At 43.0% G+C, this 16,927-nt stretch overlaps 1 long non-coding RNA gene across 1 annotated transcript; it reads right to left on the bottom strand.

Annotated features, from left to right (window-relative positions):
* Nucleotides 1-3,718: 3,718 nt before the first annotated feature.
* On the bottom strand, nt 3,719-15,424 carry LOC108802052. Its single transcript, XR_001942194.1, has 4 exons — nt 15,348-15,424; nt 13,210-13,246; nt 6,364-6,449; nt 3,719-3,764 (listed from the first exon to the last, which is right to left on the bottom strand). It is a non-coding gene; the product is annotated as an uncharacterized LOC108802052 (long non-coding RNA).
* Between the last annotated feature and the right edge of the window lie 1,503 nt (nt 15,425-16,927).

The following is a 16,927-nucleotide window of genomic DNA, read 5'->3' as shown; positions in this document are numbered from 1 at the left end:
AAAGTGACATTTTTCAAATAAAACCCCGGACATTTTTAAATGTTTTATTATTTTATGTTCCCGGGACATTTTTAAATGTCCCGGGAACATAAAATAGTTTTTTAAATTTTTTTAATAATCACCTGATCCGATCCACCGACAAGCACAGCGTCCCGTCTCTCACGCTGTCAGAATATGCATACAGAGCGTGCCGGTTACTATTTAAACCGGCGCGCTGTGTGCAGCTTCTGAGAAGATACGCTATTAGCGTAGCGGGAGCAATGCATAATGCGCAGCCGGCTTCCCCGCTACGCTAATAGCGTATCTTCTCAGAAGCTGTACAATCGTGCCGGTTTAAATAGTTACCAACACGCTCTGTATACATATTCTGACAGCCTGAGAGACAGGAGTCTGCGCTTGTCGGTCGTTCCAGGGATAACTCGAACAGTGCCGATACAGTGGGACCTCTCCCTGCTTTCTTTCCTCCCTGCTGGGTGCTGCTCTTTGTCCCAGCGGGGAGGTGAGAAAGTGAAAGCCGACCTACAAGGTGCTGGCAAAGCACTGTCCCCATGCTGAGGGCATGTGGCCTGGTATGCCAGGCTGCTGCTCGATTAAGGGTCTGGAAAAAAATTTCAGGGGAACCCCACACAATTTTCTTTTGTTTTTTTGGCATTGGGGTTCCCCTAAAATTCCTACAAGACTTAAAGGGTATGGTGAAACTTTTGAGGGGAAACCCACTTTTTTGACCTTGGGGGTTCCCCCATAACATTCCTACCATACCTGAAGGGTCTGGTATCAATTGGGGAGAGAGCTCCTTTTTTTATTTAATTTTTTTTATTTTGATGTTAAACAACATAAAGTTCTGTCACACTTTCCTGTGTGATGATGCGGCGCCAAGGTTTTGCCTCCTGTTCGGCTTTCTTCCAATCCACTCTGAACCTTTCTTTTAAAAGACCAGCTCACTTGTTGCTCAGGAGTCGAGTAACATGTCTTTACACTATAGCCGGATCCTCTGTTACTTTGAACTTGTTTATTTGTATCCTTGCAAACTTTTTGTACCTGTGATTAATACTCTTTGTGATCCTGCTCTTCCAGAAAGTGGATTGTTTCTAACCAGCTTCAGTGCACTCATGTAACTGTGACTACTGCGCTCTGTGATTCTACACTTCCAGCAAGTGGATTGTTTTCACCAGCTTCAGTGAACTCTTGTACCTGTGATTACTGCTCTCTGTGATCCTGCACTTCCAGCAAGTGGATTGTTTTCACCAGCTTCAGTGAACTCAAGCACCTGTGATCCCTGCAAACCTTTACTTACCCACATCACTGTTCTCTGTGATTCTGCACTTTCAACAAGTGGATTGTTTCACCAGCTTCAGTGAACTTTAGCACCTGTGATTACTCGTGATTCTCAGCTCCGCTCCTGTGGCTGCTTGTACATTCAACCTACTTCTCCTGAGTGTCCTTCCATCACATGTCCTCTGCTGTTTGCCAGCGCTCCCATTACTTTAATGTATGGACTACTTCCTTTGTGTACTTCCAGATCCTGTACTCCTGACCTCCATTGTGTATACTTGCTTCACCCCGGCCTGTCTTTTAATCCTAAACCTCGGTCCTGCAATTAGTCTCCTGTGTTTGTACGGATGTGCTAGAGGGCTGCAACCTGAAAAGATGTTCGGCAGCGCAATCATCGTCACCATTGGAGGCTCTGTGGAAGACCTGGCCCTTCTTAGATTCTGTGCCTTTAGTGCGCCTCCGCTAACCCACAGACACCTACTCCCTGTGTTCTTTGTGATCTGCATCCAAGGCACCCTTTAAGGTCACTACTTCAATCTAATCCATAAGCCCTGGAGCCTACCTTCTCTTGTGCCCCGGTCCTCAGACCGTGACAGGATCATTCCGAATGACAATCGTAAAGAAATTTGGTTACATTTGGATTCGTTCGTTTTTCATTCAGAAGTTTGGATGCATCTGAATGGCCGAAATTCTGATAATTTGGCCGAGTTTTAATTTGGAACGAAACAAATCGCACATGTCTACTTAATTATGCATCACTCAGCTGTAGATCCTCAAATCATCTCTGAATTTGTGCTAGCACTGTCCTTCCTTCTGAAAGGTGGCTGCTTTTAATCTCCATGGTCCCTGTGTGTGTTGCAAAGTAGCCACCTCTCCAAGTTTGCTCCTGGGATGGACTACAATCTCACATTTAGTTTGCTAGTGTGCATTGAGATTGTAGTCCATTAGGGGAGCGAGCTTAGAACAGTTGATACTTTACAACGCACACAGAGACCATGGGGAACAAAAGTAACCACCCTCCAGAAGGAAGAACAGTGTAAGCACAAGTTCAGAGATGATTTGAGGATATACAGCCGAATAATACACAAATAAGCTACTTTTTTCTTAATAGTTGGGGTACTAGCATTTTTATGATTTAACTCCTGAGTTTAGTGTCATTTTACAGCAAAGAGAAAGTGTAGAGACCATTGGGATCAATCCAACCAATCCAAACCAAGTCAGAGGACCAATTTAATGATTTTTCTTCTTTGTTTTTCTGAGTAAGCCTTAACATTTGTAAGTTTTTCTTTCACTATGTAGAACATATATAATTTCTATAACTTGCTGCTTTTTTGTTCTGTGGGAATGGATGATGATTGTAAATGTTTTTAAGAAATTCTTTACTTTAATCACAAGCAGCAGAAGTACAACATCTGTAATAACAATGCAGCCACAGTGTTAAAGTCCAATAGGTCAAGTGCAAACAGAAACAGAGCTGCTCTTTGTCTGAACAGGGAATGATACAATGATCACAGAAGAAAATAAGATATATTTAACAAAGGTTAACCACTTCTGCTATGCAAGTGGATTTTTCTGTCTCTGGTGTCTTAGGGAACAATCTAATGATCAACTTGACGTTTCCAAAGAACATAAAGAGGTTTATAGAGAAAGAGAGAAAAAAGAAAAGATAAAAAAAAGGGGGGGCAGCTCAGAGGGGGAAGAGCATAGTGGAGAAGGGGGAGGGAATTTAGCTTCCTGCGTTTTGCAAGCAATGGAGGCTTTGTGAGAGAAATATGTCTGCTCTTTGTTCCATTCATAGAGATAGCTGCAGGTCTTGCTCCCATTTAAGAAGAAATGGAGGCACATATGAGTCAGCAGGAGTTATGAGTAGCTTGTAAACCCTGGATAGAGAATGATTAGAGGGGGTTTTCTCAAGACACAATCGGTCGAACAACGTAAGTGGCGGAGGGATTGTGGATCCAGGGACCATGCTCGCCAGAAAGTGGCGGAGTTGCATCGATCTCCAGGGATCCGGTGGTGCAACAAACGCGGTAAGTTTATCTCGGGAGCACAGACGGCCATTGATCAAAAAATCGCCTAACCTGCATTTCCCCATATGCCTCAATTTCTTGAAGTGGTTGTCTCCTCTATTCAGAGGGCAAACAGGATGATCTAACACTGGGGACATTCTGGATACCCCCAGACTCTGGCCCAGCAGACCTGTTACTGATTGGAAGGCCTTCAGTGTCGGACCTATAAGGGGGTCTGCCAGCTGGACTCGTATATCGGAGAGGGGCATCCACGGGAGATAGCATAGTGGAGTCTGGGAGAATAGTTGTTCCATGGGTGATTGTAAATGTTTTTAAAAATAACTGGAATTTACTGATAATTATGTGTGTACTAGTAATTAAATTAATCTGATGCCTTTTTTAAAACACTGCTATTAGATATCAATAAATTCATACCTCGTGTTGTTTTTTGCAGGTTTTTAAAATGTCATTTGTTGAAGATGCCTAAATAAAAATAAAAAGACAAGCTCACATTCTGCTGCATGCTAATATAATTACAACTCTATTTCACAAGAAATCTATCACATAAGCAATATTAAAATGTTTAATTTTTGTGTAAATAGCTATACAACTATAACTATGAAGCAAGCTACTTTACTATGAACGGAAAATGGTAGAATATAATACAATATACAATACAAGAAAATATTTTGCTAAAAAAAAAAAAAAAGAAAGAAACAAGCAAAGTTTTTGAAAAAAATGATTATTATATGTTCTCCATCTTTGTGACAGGTCTGATATGCTAAAGCGGGGCAGTGAAGTAATACACTTTGACAAGAGTATTAATTATTATGTTTTATTAAAATGGATCTACAGGCCAAATTTTTTTTTTGTCGATAGCGTAGCAGTGTTAAAACCCTGTCATGTCAGATATCAAAGGCTTGAGGTTGAAACAAGGTGCCGGATACAGGTCATCAATATGTTATAACGGACTAAGTAGTAGCTCTTATGAGGCTGCTCACAACAACACTGCCCCCCCCCCAAAAAAAGTCAGTCCAGAATCAAAGTTCCACGTGTGCAAAATTGCTTGAAAGCACTAAACAAAAGTGAGAGACAATCTCATTAACATTTGTAAAAGTAGATTTTTATTGCAGTCTGTATCCCTAAGGCCTGGTTCACACCTGGGCGTTTTACAGCGCGTTCCTACGCTCTGTAAAACGCTCAACATGTGAAAACCAATGATTGCGATAAACGCGCATATTCGATACGCCTACGTGTGAACCCAGCCTTACTGGGGACACTAAACCTCTCTATTTGTCCTGTGATGGGAGAACCAAAAATGTACAGTTGTCACCAAAGCAATAAAAAAATTGGGCTTAGATATATTGAACATGCAAATGCTTTGGAAACATCTACTGTTGCCTTCATGAAAGGTTTCAAAATCTGCTCGATTCCATGGGTTTACTGGTTACAATTATTCTTCTGCTTTTTAGCAAAGTACATTTTAAAAAATCCAGCATTTTGCATATTTAGTGCAGTATTCATTAAAAAACACTGGGCTGCCTCAATGCAGTGCTCTATAATGCATGACAACGCGTTGATACATTGAATGTGTGAATGAGCCGAGTCTAAAAAAAAAATCTAACTTTTCACATAGCAATAAGCAAAATATGAACAGTTTCAACTAAGCCCTTTGGAAGACAATTTAAACCAAAGTAGGTAATAAAGTTGATTATTTTGCTATCATGGTTTAGTATACTGTATACATATAGACAAAAATGTATGAGTGTCAAGTTACAGCTATAGGTAACAATAGACATAAAGCAATGATTTTGTTATAAAATAAAGCACAATGACTATTAAACCAAAACAGATTTTAAAAAACCACATATAAAGTAGACACAACCAGTTTTGTAGAAAACCTAAGAACATAATATGCATTAGGCTGTAAAATACAAAAAATAACCAAACAGTTAGAAATATAATCAATAGGTACAATGTAAATGTCTAGCTAGGTGCCATAGGTCTCAGGCTGTATTTGTTAGAAAAAATTGTGTCGCTGTATCCTGGCAGAATATAAAATACCTTAGAGTAGGGATGCACCAAAATTTTGGCTGCCAAAATATTTCGGCCGACAATGGTACTATGGGCAAAATGCTGATACCATAACGGGCAAAAATGCGGCCGGAAATTCAGTGCATCCTTAGCTTCTCTCACCCCATTGGATGCCAGTCTGTGTCCCCTCCGATGCATGCTGCTCTCCCCACCTGTGTCAGCAGGGAAACAAGGATACACAGAGGATCCAGCTGCCTACACCCAGCGGGAAGGAGAGAAGCTTTCAGGAGTCCGAGCGGGGCGGGGCAGGGCGGTGCAAGGAAGAGAGAGCTGTCAGCTGTCCCAGGCACCGCCCCGATCGGCCTCCTGTTATGGGTGAGTCAGGATGGAGAGCAGGTTTCAGTAAAATAAAAAAATATAGATATAATAAAAATAAAAAAATTATTTTAAAAAGGTTGGGGGAAATCGGGCCATTTTCGGTTTCGGTTTGATAACATTTTTATTTTCAGTTTTGGTCTTAAAATGTAATTTCGGTGCATCCCTACCTCAGAGCCATGTCACACTAATGATCCTGTTGCTGGTGACAACTTCTCAGCAACAGGATTACTAAGAAACTACTTTCCTATGGAGTCACTCTCTCCCTAAACCAATACTTGCTAGTGAGTGAGGTTCTGTGGTGTTTTGGCCAGCAAGGGGAAGATACCAATTAGAGAGATTAATTTATGAGGGCATAATCATGCACACAATTGTAGTGTTCTATTACAAGATAGGATATGCAGCAATTCTTGCCCTATACCAAAAGTGGTGTATATGTAGTCCATCTGATCATTGGGGACAACTTCAAGAGAGATTTATCAGCAGGTAGTCAAGCCTCCTTCGACTATTATATCAAAGTAGTTCAGAAGTAGTCTGATAACTGCAAACATATTGCTAAGTAGCCACTCGAATTCACATACCACAAACATGCTATCTAGTTATGTTTACTTTGCAATGTTTATATTGCACATAAAGCATACCAAAAAGAAGAGTTGTTTAAAAGGCATTTTACCTGTTTGCACGCTCTGCGGCACTCTGCTGCTATTGCTAATTCACAGCAACCAAGTCCAACCCATCCATCTGACTTTTTAGAGGCACCTATTTGGAATAAATATTTGCAGTTATTAATAGATAAATTCACTGTGAACTAATACAATAAAGGTTGTATTGATAAGTTATGACAAAATTGCTGTGACATATAACAGAGTGGGAATGTTTGTGTATAGTGCGTATTATGTATTGGTAAACAGTTGGTAAATTCAGTTAAACAAGATCATTACAGTTTCATAAACTGACAGGCAGGAAGTCCCTGCCCAATTAAAATAGTACTGCCCATTGTTCTCTTCCATGCTGGCATGAACAAAATCGCAGATCTTCACCCACACGTTGCCTTTGTGGACATGGACTGTCGACAGTGGTGTCTTCTGTCATTAGAACAGTAACATTTTACCACTACATGTTCACCGCATACTTTTGGCTATTGGCAGCTAAAACCTGCTGCTGCGCTGATAGCCCAGGATGTGAGAAGGAGGAACGTGTTAGCCCTCGCTCTCACTTCCTGAGTTTTTCTTTTAGAATAACTATAGGATTTACCATTCTTATTTCACATTAGAAAGGTATTTTACTACTTCTTCTTCAACTAAATGTAGATGGATATAGCTAGTAGTACACATTAATAGTGATTGGCTGCCGGTTCGAATCGAACATAAGTTCGATTCGAACATCGGCCGTTCAAGTGTCCGGTTCGCAGTCTTTTCGACCGCAGGTCAGGTGCAAGACTGTGCCAATCAGGGCTCAGTACACATTTAGAGCCATGATTGGGCAAAGTCATAATGACTTTGCCCAATCATGGCTCACAGCTAAGTCCCTGCAGCACACTATATAAGGCTGCTGACACCGCCGCCCTATGTAGTGTGTTGCAGGAGTTAAACAGAGAGAGTTCTATTTGAGATAGTGATAGCAGATTTATAGCAGAGTGATAGCAGAGTTATATATATTTATTAGAGTTCTGTATATCAGACTTCTGTATATATCAGACTTCTGTATATATCAGACTTCTGTATATATCAGACTTCTGTATATATCAGACTTCTGTATATATCAGACTTCTGTATATATCAGACTTCTGTATATATCAGACTTCTGTATATATCAGACTTCTGTATATATGAGTTGTATATATCAGAGTTCCATATTTTAGAGTTCTGTGCTATAGCAGTCTCTCATACTGATCTATTATAGCAGTCGATCAGAATAGTCTATTCTGACAGTCGATAATTGAAATCTTTTGCTGTACACATCATGTCAGAAAGACCAAAAAAGACAGGCAGACGCTCCCATCCAGAGATAAGAGGGCAAGCAGCCTCTGTGTCCGCAGGCCGTGGTCGTGTCCGCAGGCCGTGGTCGTGGTACATCCTCTGCTGGCAGGGCACGCTTCTCCCTTCTATCTGGTGCTGGCCGTCTTATGCAGCATCAACATACAGAGGAGTTGGTGGATTGGATAACCAGGCCATCCTCATCCTCCTCATCCTCTGCCACCCAGGCTTGTAGTGGTTCTCAGTCCACCTTACCTGCCAAAGCGTCTTATTCAGCCTCCATGTCCACAGCTACTCCTGCTGTAGCCTCACCATCATGCACGGAGAGTCAGCTGAATTGTTTCACCACACCATCAGTGACATGCTGCTTGAGGATGCGCAGCACTTCCAGTGCTCTGATGTAGGCTCTGAGGTTGAGGAAGGAGCACCATCAGCGTACAGGGAGGGGGTGCCAGTGACGCACAACGAACTGGCACTCATGTTCCCCCAGCTGCAGCATTCTGCCAGGTTGGCTCCAGTGACGAGGACATAGGAGGTGATGACGATGATGAGGTCACTGATGTCACTTGGGTGCCTGATCGAACAGAGGAGGAAAGTGAGGAGGAGGCACAACCCCAACGAGGCACAATGTCCTCTACAAGCAACCATAGCCAGTCCATTGCATCAGAAGGCAGAGCTGCACAGGTGAAGGGCGCTGTTGTCTCGCAGCACACGTCTAGGAACTCTGCTGTCTGGGAGTTTTTCACGTCATGTGCAGCAGACCGCAGCATTGCTATTTGCAAGCTTTGTCTCAAGAGGATCAAGCGTGGCAAAACACATCAGCCTCTTGGGTACCATGTGTTTGAAGAGACATATGACCACCTGCCACGCATCCCGTTGGTACAACACTTTCCATCGGTCCTCATCTGTCTCTACCCCCACTATATCTCAAGCCATGTCCACAACCTCCACTGACAGGGATGATGTTGTAGTAATGGGTTTACCAGGTCCTTCCTTTGAATCTGCCAGCGGCCCAACAGCTGCAGATTTTCACAGTCAAATTTCGCTGCCCCAGCTGCTGCAACGGTAGAAAAAATATTGTCCCACCCATCCACATGCACAGTGTCTAAATGCCAGCTTGGCCAAATTACTTGCGTTACAGCTGCTGCCTTTCCATCTGGTGGACTCTGCCCCCTTCCGTGACTTTGCTGAATGTGCTGTGCCACAGTGGCAGGTACCAAAGCGACATTACTTTTCACGGAAGGCCATTCCAGCACTCTACCAGCATGTGGAAGGCAATGTTTTGGCCTCGTTGGAAAAGGCAGTCAGCAGCAAGGTCCACATTACTGCCGACACGTGGTCGGGTAACTCTGCTAGCAGCTGGGAGGGATCCAGGACGGGACTCTGTACTGGAGCTTGCTCATCCACCATGCCTCCAGAAAGCTGCTGATATGAGGTCTGTCTGCTCCAGCCCTCCTCTTCATCCTCCTCTGCAAATGTATCCGGCGAAGCGGCAGTTCACCCGAAGCGGCCAGGGGCTACGCAACGGCTCAAGCTAAAAGATGTCATGCTGTGCTTGAGCTGGTTTGCTTAGGGGACAGGAGCTACACCAGGGCAGAGATTCTGTAAGCTCTGCAGGGGCAGGCCCAGAGGTAGTTAACACCATGCCAGCTTGAGCCGGGAATGGTTGTCGGTGATAATGGCAGCAACCTTCTCTCCGCCCTACACCTGGGTAAGTTGACGCATGTTCCATGTCTGGAACACGTGCTAAATTTGGTGGTACAGCGTTTCCTAACTAGGTACCCAGGGCTGGCAGAGCTTCTCAGGCAGACCAGGAAAGTCTGCAGGCACTTTTTTACGCAGACAGCATTCCTGCGGGTCCGCAAATCAGACAGGAGGAAGAGGATGAGGATTATGACAGCTGCGGGGGCATTGAAGGTGAGGATGACATAAGACATGCTTCAAGGGAGGGTTTTGTGTCACTGGAAACTAGGGATGCACCGATACCGATACAAGCATCGGTATCGGCCGCGATACCGAGTATTTGCATGAGTACTCGTACTCGTGCAAATGCTCGGATGTCTAAAACGAGTACCTGTGTCTCTCACAGAGGGAGCACAGGATGAAATATCTGGAGGATGCTCTAAAGCGAAACTTGTGTAACACCTTTCCAGGCACTGGTAGGTTACCAAGTGATGAAAGTGGTGCTTCTGAGGCTGCGGTTGGTCAGAGGATCACAGCTTGACTGATGCCTTCCACAATTTTTTTAATCCACGACGCCGAGGGATGTTACATTTAGGCACCCATCGCCAACGTCTTCACCATATGGTGCAGGACTACCTAGGGGCAAGGGCAGACCTGGATAGCTTTCAAGCGGATGATCCGCTGGGTGCTGAGATTGGATCACTGGCAGGAACTTAGCCAATATGCCATGGAGCTACTGGGCTGCCCTTCATCCAGCATGCTTTCTGAAAGGACGTTCAGTGCTGCTGGAGGTTTTGTCACAGACAATAGAGTGTGTCTGTCCACAGACTCAGTAGACCGGCTGACATTTATAAAAATTAATCAGTCCTGGATAAGCAGCAGCTATCACTCCCCTGATGCTGATGTTACTGAATAGATCGGAGATCTCTGCATTCGGAAGGTTTCCTAGGCTGCCTACGCTGGTGGGAGATTATTATGCATTCTTCAACTTAGATTCTCTGTGTCGTGCACCACCGACTAAGACACAATTTTTCCGCACTTGCATGTGACAGGTGTATACCATTTCAATATTTGACCGCAGGGTCCAACCCTGCACTCTTCCGGAATACCTCTGGAGGGTTACGGTGTGAAGGCACTAGCTGGCACCAAAGGCCCAATATTTGGGTGCACTGACCGGTGTACCGGAAGCATACCATTTAAATATTTAACCGCAGGGTCCAACCCTGCACTCTTCCGGAATACCTCTGGAGGGTTACGGTGTGAAGGCACTAGCTGGCACCAAAGGCCCAATATTTGGTGCACTGACCGGTGTAACGGATGCATACAGTGTCAATATTTAACCGCATGGTCCAACCCTGCACTCTTCTGGAATACCTCCTGGAGGGTTACGGTGTGAAGGCACTATCTGGCACCAAAGGCCCTATATTTGGGTGCACTGACTGGTGTACCGGATGCATACCATTTCAATATTTGACCGCAGGGTCCAACCCTGCACTCTTCCGGAATACCTCTGGAGGGTTACAGTGTGAAGGCACTAGCTGGCACCAAAGGCCCAATTTTAAAGCACCTGTTGTTACTTTCATCCAAAGCCTGCAAAAGAGGCACCATAAGTTATCCAAGAAATCACTAAACTTGTTCCGAGTGTCCTAAAATGTGTCCTCTTCATACAGGCTGTCGCCCCAAGCAGTTGTTTAATAGATTAAAGGAAAACCAATTACCGTCAATTGAAATTGAATTTTTTTTCTTTTTAAATGTCACTTTTTGCTGCCTGTACCTGTAAATCATGTAAAAATCACTGTTGCTTTAACCACTTCAAGACCAGGTGTTTAGGCCCCCTTCCTGGCCAGGCCATTTTTCAGGATTCAGCACTGTGGTACTTTGAATGACATTTATTCCGTCATGCAACACTGTACTGAAATTAATTTTATACAATTTTTTGGGGATAGATAGCGCGTTCTTTTGGTGGTATTTAATCACCACTGGGGTTTTTAGTTTTTACTATATTAAGGAAAAATTATTGAAAATTTTGGGAAAAAAATTAATTTTTTCATTATATTAGGAAACAATGATTATTACCCATATTTTTTGGTAAAATATAAAAGACGGGGTCACGTCGGGTAAATAGACACCAAACATGTCAATCTTTAAAATTGCGAGCACCAGCGAAATCGCAAAAAAAATGACCATTCCCAAAATTCACCATAGGCGAAGCTTTAAAAGCTTTTACCGCCCATCAGTTTAGTGTTATCAGTGATTGATAGCCCTAAAATTATTGCTCTCATTCCGACGTTCGCGACAATATGTAACATGTGCGGCGTAATGGGCGCAATTGTCGTTTTTGCACGTATGCGCACCCAACGCCTGTTTGTATGTATGGTGGGGGACTTAATGTTTTTTTTAATTCTTTTTTATGTGTAACTTTACATTTTTTGGGGGGAAACTTAATTTTTTTTTTCCTATTTTTTTCCCCTTAACTTTATTGCTATCCCATAAGGGGGCTAAGAAACCCCCTTATGTGATAGCAAAAGAAGTGACAGGTACTCTTTATGGAGACATTAGGGGTCTCCATGGACGTAGCGGGACCTCACACAAGCTTGTATGTTAACAGGCATCGCTGCCTGTTTTTTAAAACAGGGGGCGTGGCTGAGCGGACGTCTAAAGATGCCCGCTCAGATCTAGAGAGCTCCTGGCCGGCCGTTTTTTTTACAACGGCCGGCCGGGAAGTGGTTAAAAACGTTTTTTGTTTTTTTTTATTTCATTGATTCCTGTCATTCGGGGCACTACCCGGATCCCCATACACTTTTTATTGCCAATAAATGCATTTAAGGCTTGAAAATGGGGACATTTGATTTTCAATGTTCTACCCCCATAGACTTGCATTGCGTTCAAGTTCGTATTTGAACTTTTCGGCCGTTCGAGTGTTCGAATACGAACCGAACACGGGGGTGTTCGGCTTATCTCTACACATTAATACTGAACTTCTGTCAATGAATATAAAGAACCACTTTTCAACCTAGTTATGCATTTATTAGGTTATATAACTAGCATATGTACCTAAATCAGTCGTGATATTACCCACCTACACTGATGGAATCTAAAAGGAGGGTCAAAATCTAATGCTGTGAAAATTCTTACTGGGAGAGAAGAGAGATTACTTGATCAGATTACTAGCCTGATGTGCTGCTGTTCTTTCAATGTCCAAGGCTATGGTCGATCCTAACCAGGCTGTATTGCAAAAAAGAGAACTAAAGCCAAAACTTTTTTTGGCTTTAGTTTACTAATGTACTCCTGTGACCCAAACTCAGCATATAGTGGACTACTGCCCGCAGAGTTGCGCTGCAGCCGGGAAGGATCACGACAATATTGACAGCTGGTTCTGCCTCTCTAAAGCTGTGCCAGCTGTGCCCACTTTCTCCCTTGTCTGTCCCGCCAATCGGCGTTGAAGGAATAGAGAGAAGGGATAGTAACCACTCTGCAGGTAGAAGACCATTGAGCTGAGCGATCAGCAGTTTGTGATTGCTCAGTTCTTGATATATAGAGCTAGCGTGTGACAGCTGCAGTGTCACACGCCTGCTCAAAATATTGAAAAGACTATATTTTACTCTCCTAATGCTTCTTCTTTCAAAGCTGTGCAGTTTGCAGGGATGTCAAGGACCTGAGTATGCTGTCTGGCAAGGCAGGCAGAATCACACGACTGAACAGAATTACAATTTCTTTATCAGGAAAAACACTTCACATACTGTATATGTATTTCAACAGTGTTTTTTTTTGTTTTTGTTTGCTTGAACTTTTGTATAATAAAAATAAACTGTAAGATCAACATCTATACAACTACAAAAAAAGGTAAATTTTCATCTTACCAGGTAAAGATGAATTCATGCAATTCCAAATATCTGTCTGAAAACAAAATGACAATAATGACAATGAATAATCTGAGGTATAACATATGTTGTGCACTACTCTCAAATTCATGAATTGCAGTTATGAAATGATCCATATTCACAGATGCTTTTTATATTACACACAGTGGGGATCGGTGGGGACACAGAACGGATCCAGCTACTGGTGCCCAGCAGGAAAGAGAGTAGCTGTCAGGAGGCCGAGTGGTGCAGTGCAGGGAGGAAGAAGAGATCTGTCAGGAGACCGAGTGGGGAGGTGTGGGGATAAGAGCTTGGCTCCGGTGACAGGGGGGAGGGGGTGGAGCAGTCAGGATGGAGAGCGGAGCACAAACACTGATCGCTCAGTGTTTGTAAATAACTGAGGACATAGTGATTACAATGTCCCAAATTATGAATAAACATGAAGTGCTATACATCACTTCCTGTTAATTTTTTGGGGACTTAGTAAATATTTACAATTTAATATTTGTGAATAAACAGGAAGCAGCTCAGTACAGTGGCTTCCTGTCCATTCATGACTGGGTTGGTAGTAAATTACTATCTCCAGACTGTGAATGAACAGGAAGCCTCTGTACAGAGAACTTCCTGTTCATTGAGTGCTGGGGCTGCAGAAAAAAAGACTGAGGACTGTGTCCTCAATCTTTTTTCCTATTTTAAGAGGGAAATATCAGGGGTCTAAACGGATGTTTCCCGAAAAGCCATTTCAGTGCATCCCTACTATTAGGGCACTCACTTACCCTGCAGAAGAATTCATATCTATAAATAAAAACTCTGTTAATGACTAATTTATACTCTGGAACTCTCATAAAGCCTTTATGAGAGGTATTTTTGTAAAACTTACAGCTCAGGAAAAATAACATAGAACCAAACATATAATGTCCGTTTTAGAGGGCAAACAGTAGAATAACAAAGCAAAATATCCCACTCTATAGCCGATAGGATCCAAGAGAAATGAGAATGCGACTGCAACAATAACTTTACAAACACAGCCAAAATTAGTTTCTCAAGCCTCTTGCCATAAAAAAACTAATCACTTCAACAACACATGATCCATGTGAAATTCACCTAAAATTTTTAACCACCCCCCTTCCTGTCCAGGCCATTTTTCAGTATTCAGCGCTTAAGTACTTTGACATTTATTCAGTCCTGCAACATCGTACTGAAATTGATATTATATAATTTTTTTTAACAGATAGAGCTTTCTTTTGGTGGTATTTAATCACCACTGGGGTTTTTATTTTCTACTATATAAAGAAAAAAAAAACAGTTTTCCCTACTTCATGGTATGAAACATTGCAAATAAGTAATCTTGCCTTCTACATTTAAGCCAAAATGTATTCTGCTACATTTCTTTGGTCAAATTGTGTAAATAGACACCAAACATGTCAAGCCAAAAAATGGCATGTGCCCGTGAAATCTCACCTCAACGCTTTTTGAGGTGAGTCCATTAGACCCCTAATGTCACCTAGGGACCCCAAAGAAACTGATGAAGCAGATAACTGCTTAACCAGCTTCTTCTCTAGCTACAGCAGCCCGGAGAAATGACAACTTGAAACCAAAAGTGATGTCATTTACACCACTTCTGCCTTCAGTGATCGGAGGGGAGATCAGCCACTAAAAGCGTGCTGATATCCCTCCAATAAAGCAGCAGAGACCCACAGTGCTGGTCCCAGGCCCACACAGAGAACAGCGGAGCCTAGGATAGCCAGCAGCGGAGGTGAAGGGTATGGCGGGCGAAGGAGGGGAGTGTCTTTCCTTGCTCTTGCTGCATGTTTGTGTAGACACACACAGCTTCCTAGTACACACAAGGGTGGCTACATAGGACCCTGCAAGGGAAAGGAGCCACCTTAAAACAGGACATCAGGGCAAGCACTCAGGGGACCAACTGATTCTGCAGGAAACTAGAACTTTGAAACATCAAGTAGCAGTATCCATTGTGGGTGATTTAATCAGCATTTGAATTAGCTTGAAAAACTTTTGACTACAATATCACTTTAACAGAGAAATCGAATCCTAAGTAGCCATTTGTAACCAACAAATATCTGTAATAAAACATCTATTTATGTAGCAATTAAACTAGACATTTAAAGATTAATTACCATAGATGAAGGACAATACTCCGGTGCCCTCTGTAGCAAATGCTTCTGTTGAGACTCACTTTTTGAGGCCAATATCTAGAACAAAAAAGACACGTTTATTTATAAACAAAAAAATGCATTTCTAATATCCGAGCCTCCACACAAGTTGCTCTTTTGTCGTTGATAACAGGGCCTTAACACAAAATTAAGAAGAGCATTGTCTCCTAACTGCTATTATAGTAATATCTTGACACTGGAAGGAATCCAGCTCTCCCCCTTTCAGAATAGGTAAATAGTACCTTAAACAGGGTATGACAATGGAGACCCTGGTAACATCCAACCAAAACAGACTTGACCCAGTTCTATTGTCCTGGATGTGCTGGATGACTCACAGAGGTTGATTTACTAAAAGCAAATAGGCTGTTCACTTTGCAAGGGAAGTTTCCTTTTAACTTGGTGAATACAGTGAAGATTCAATCTGCAAGAAGACCCATGCATGTGCAAAGAAAAAAAACAGTATTATTGCCTGTACATGTTTGGATGATGGAAGTCAGCTTCACATCATTTACTAAACTAAGGGAATATTTCCTTGCAAAGTGAACATCCTATTTGACTTCAAATCAACTGCACAAAAACTCTACTGCCTTTAGATTTTTAGTTTGGGGATTATTTTTTTTATCTGAATAAGGCTACACCACCAATGTTTTATATAACAATATGTCTACATTACTGTATTTCCTTTGGTATCTTATTTTACCTTTAGTAACCATGAAATGTACATGCTCACTTCACCTGTAATGCCACTGCATACCAACCCCTTACCCCCTGTAAGGTACTCACCAAGAGGCTGCTACGAGCACATGCGCACTATGCCATGTGGTCCTGTCCTCAAAATTGCAGGCAAACATGCCTTGAATGGTGGGCACGTGCATGCTGGAAGTCGTGCACGCGGACATGTGCACGGAAATATGCGCGTGTTAACGTTGGAAGCTTTGCAAGTAAACAGTGTAATGTGGGCATTCGTGCACGCCTGCTTATTGGTGCCAGATGGGCTATAAAATCAGTGCCAGTACTGAACCTATTGCGGACTGGTCTTCAGCTGTTACCTGTGTTCCTCTTGCCCGTTCCTGTGATTCTGCTAACCTGTGTTTGACTCAGGCTTACGTTCCTGACCTCTCTCCTGACTTCTGATTTGGCACCTTGAACCTGGCATCAGCCTCTCCTGTGTTTGACCCCAGCTCGTGACCCGTTTCCGCTGCATCTACCGATTTTGAACTATGTCTCCATACCTAACCCTCCATGTATGACCCTGACTTGTACCCCTGACTACAATCCTGATCTTCCAATGGCTCCATTCAGGGTCTGCTACCTGGACACCATGCTCTGCCTTCCAATTCCAGCTAAAGCCTCGCCAGACTGCTCAGTCTGCTTGCTGCCAGTTCTGGCCATCATCTACAGGTCATCCCACTCAAGTTCCAGTGCTAAATCTGCATCCCTGTGCCCGCACACCTCCTGTCTCTACCTCCAGGGTAGTCAGAAAAGTGGAGCAGGAGTAGCCCCCTGTTCAGCTTGATCTCTTTCCAGGTACGTGACACCCTACC

Source organism: Nanorana parkeri, unplaced genomic scaffold (assembly GCF_000935625.1).
Source record: "Nanorana parkeri isolate BGI_ZX_2015 unplaced genomic scaffold, ASM93562v1 scaffold2630, whole genome shotgun sequence".
Classification (NCBI taxonomy): domain Eukaryota; kingdom Metazoa; phylum Chordata; class Amphibia; order Anura; family Dicroglossidae; genus Nanorana; species Nanorana parkeri.
The sequence above is the reverse complement of the archived record's forward strand: the minus strand, read 5'-3'. Positions and strand labels throughout refer to the sequence as shown.